This window comes from Theropithecus gelada, chromosome 19 (assembly GCF_003255815.1).
Source record: "Theropithecus gelada isolate Dixy chromosome 19, Tgel_1.0, whole genome shotgun sequence".
Classification (NCBI taxonomy): Eukaryota; Metazoa; Chordata; class Mammalia; order Primates; family Cercopithecidae; genus Theropithecus; species Theropithecus gelada.
In genome coordinates, this window is record NC_037687.1 from 30647924 (window position 1) to 30651844 (window position 3921).

General features: G+C 42.4%; 1 non-coding gene across 1 annotated transcript; it reads left to right on the forward strand.

The window, feature by feature from the left end:
• The first annotated feature begins 1529 nt into the window (after positions 1–1529).
• Positions 1530–1636, forward strand: LOC112613635. The gene has a single exon (XR_003116966.1). It is a non-coding gene; the product is annotated as a U6 spliceosomal RNA (small nuclear RNA).
• Positions 1637–3921: the final 2285 nt, after the last annotated feature.

Consider the following 3921-nt stretch of genomic DNA (forward strand, 5'->3'; position numbering starts at 1 on the left):
TTAGCCAGGTGTGGTGGCATGCACCTGTAATCCCAGCTGCTTGGGAGGCTGAGGCAAAAGAATCTTGAACCCAGGAGGCTGAGGTTGCAGTGAGCCAAGGTTGCTCCGTTGCACTCCAGCCTGGGCAACAAGAGCAAAACACCGTCTCAAAAATAAATACAAATTTAAAAATTAAAATGAGGGCCCCCGAAAGTTAAATCTGCTAATCTTTCAGCTTAGTTCCTATCCTGATCCAAAGGAAGCAGACCGCAGCACCCGTTGGCTGACTTTGGATAAGTAATGGGGTCCATTTTACCTGAGTAAAGAATGGGATGGGGTTAGAGGCCCCCCCTCAGTAAAGTCCCCCTTGGTTAAAAATGGGTTCAAGATGACAGGGCCCAACTGGGAGCAAGTTTGAGCCTTGCAAGTTCAATATTGGTTGCTAAACAGAGTGGCCAGTGTCTGATTTGTCACGTATTTTGCTTTGGCGCCAGAATGAAAAATGTTAATTGGCTTACCCCATGCAACCCCTTGGGTGACAACTTGCAAAACTGAGGTTCCATAAAACAGAAAAGAATTTCTTTTATGATGCGGCAGGCTTGGCCCTCAGGACTATAGTGTGGCAAGTAGGGTCACTAGAGCCACCTGAGCAAAGGAAACCCAGAAGCCTGGCATGCTGGCAAAAGGTAAAGTATTTCTTACCAGTCAGACTCTGGCCTCTCTGTCTCTGTGCAAACTGGTTAAATGAATGGTAAAAATCACTGTTTATCTCCCGTAATGCTTTGATTAATACAAGAAAGAATTCTGAGGCTGGTCTTAAGCTATAATACATCTGGTGTGCTTTGTGTCTTTCTGTATTCTGTCACAAAGAGGGGTACCTTGGGATAAAATGCGTGCCTAGGGCCCCATAAGCCCCTGTTCAAGATGGCCCAGTAAACTGGTCAATCATGTCCTTGGAAGCTTAACCTCCTAACCATGTGGCCGTGCTTTCTCTTTTCACAAAGGCGGGCCAGGTTCCGGGTTCCATTCCCGGCTTACTCAACGAGTACTTTCTGGTGTGACCTTTACGATGTGTTGATTCTCTTCCCTCTCCGTTATAGAACACAGAAATATTGGCTGTTTGGCCTAGCCAAGGTTGGGTAATAAAAGATTGGAAAGGACTTTTTTAAACAAACGCTATAGTTAAAACTCAGGTACATTAAAAGTGGATATTTGGCCGGGCGTCGTGGCTCATGCCTATAATCCCAGCACTTGGGGAGGCTGAGGCAGGCCTCACTTCAGGTCAGGAATTCAAGACAAGCCTGGGCAGCATGGCAAAACTGTCTCTACTTAAAAAAAAAATTAGCTGGACATGTTGGCGCACGCCTGTAATCCCAGCTATTCAGGAAGGCAGGAAAATTGCTTGAACCTAGGAGGCGGAGCTTGCAGTGAGCCCAGATTACGCCACTGCGCTCCGACCTGGGTGACAGAGCAAGACTCTGTCTCAAAAAATAATAATAATAATAATAAAATTAAATTAAATTAAAGATAAAAAATAAAATAAAAGTGTAGTGCTCGCTTCAGCGGCACATATATTAAAATTGGAACAATACAGAGAAGATTAGCATGGCCCCTGCACAAGGATGACATGCAAATTCATGAAGCATTCCATATTTTGTGCAGCCTGGCAAGATCATTTCTGTATGTGCAAACTAGCACTAAGGAAATCATGTGAATCTAAGCAAAAACGGGTGGCACCCAATAACGAAATTGTGGTTTTCATTAAAATATATATATATATAAATATGTATAATATATAAATAAAAAATATAATATATATACACATATATATGTGTGTGTGTATATTCAATTTTTTTTTTTTTTTTTTTTTTTGTGATGGAGTTTTACTCTTGTCACCCAGGCTGGAGTGCATTGGCGCGATCTTGGCTCGCTGCAACCTCCACCTCCCGGGTTCAAGTGATTCTCCTGTCTCAGCCTCCCAAGTTGTTGGGATTACAGGCACCCGCCACCACGCCCAGCTAATTTTTGTATTTTTAGTAGAGACAGGGTGTCACCATGTTGGCCAGGCTGGTCTTGAACTCCTGACCTGATCCACCCACCTCGGCCTCCCAAACTGCTGGGATTACAGGTGTGAGCTACCGTGCCCGGCAATGTGTATATTCAAATTCTAACTGCCTGAGACTCCTTGGGAAAAACAGGAGGCACCAGAGACGCCATTTTGGAAAAAAACCTGTTTTCCTCATGGAACCACAGGAATTTGAAATCAATAGATTCCCCTTCAGAAATCTAAGGCTCTGTTCTTTTTGGGATTTGGGATCTGGTATAAAAACGGGACCCTTAATTTTTGAAGATCTGTTTTGCCTTTCTTCTGTGCCCACTTATTATATTGGGCCCTAGAAATGGCATGCTTTCCTGGTCCTGTTCGTCCAAGGACTCCACCCTAGAGCCAGTAATCTCAAATAAATAAACAAATACCTAAATCAAATATTTTGAAAGAACAATAAAAACTAATGCCTTTTAGTTCACATAACTTTAGTAATCTTTGGGAAATAAAAAGTTTTAAAGATGATTGGGGAAAATGAAGACATTTAATCTAAATCAGGCAGGTCAGATATTAGGTTTGTTCAATGCTTTAAGGTCATCAACTGCTTCTTAGGCTTTTGAAAATTGTTCGGTTTACCTACTTTGGAGCATTAGATTCTAGATAAGGCCTGGGAACATGTGGAATTAGCCATGCACTCTATCTATGCAAAGATTATAAAGAAAAGAGATTTTTTTTTTAATTAAAAAAAAACACAGGTGCTTGTGCTCCGCCTACCCAGCGCAGCAGGTGAGTTGGTGCACCCTCCGTGGAATGAAGAGGCCACAGGAATCCCACCTCAGCTGGATCGCACGCTGACCTTCACCTTCATTGCACCATGGCAGCTTTCATGTGAGCCACTGACTTGTGTATATGTTAGACTCCTTGGTCTATAAGAAAGCATCTTGTATGGTAAATTGTTGTTCTAAAGTAAAGTAACTGGTTGGTTCAAAAGGGGGATGTTAAGGACAAGTCAGAAAGTCAAAGCATGTTGTAGATGGTCTGGGAAAGTCGTGAAACGACTGTGAAAGGAAATTTAAGCCACCAAAAGTAAAAGTTGCTCATTACTGTTATAACATGTGATTGAAACTACTGAAAAAATAGTTTTATGTGGAAAGTGTGTGAGAAGAGTGAAACATGTTTTTGGTAAAAGATTGTAAAAAGGCAGGAGAATGTAACTTTTCGCCTAGTTTAGAAGGTTATGTGATTTTTAAATTAGATAAGAATAAGCTCACGGTTTGAACAAGTTGTGAAAGGTTTGTAAAAATTAATCTTGCAAAAAAACCTCTGTGTGGGAACATGCTGACTAAATTTAAAGGGCTATTTTCTAGTTTTCCATAAATTAAACATTGAAATAAAAGGACAAACAGGGTTTATTTTTTTGTTTTTTTGTTGCCTAGGCTATGGGCAACTATGCAGCCAGGCATGTTGGTGCATGCTTGTAATCCCAGCTACTCAGGAAGCTGAGGCGGGAAAATTGCTTGAACCCGGGAGGCAGAGGTTGCAGTGAGCCAAGATTGCACCACTGCATTCCAGCCTGAGTGACAAAGCAAGACCCTATCTCAAAAGAAAGAAAAAAGAAAAGCAATAGCTCCCTGGGTGTCAGGTGTCAGTGAGAATGGGAAGTCAGGTCTCCTCTGACTCCTAGGACATTCCTCTCTCTGTCTTTGGGGGTCGAATTCCTTGTTAGAACTCCATCTTGTTAAAGTGGCCTTACACCTGCCCTTGCCTTCTGCAGCAACCCTCCTTAATCCTCTCCAAACTTCCATCTCCAGACCACCCAGATTCTCCTCATGAGTGCCCTGGGTGGACATTGGTGAAAGGTCACTGCCTTCAGGACACACCATAGATACAGTCACCAA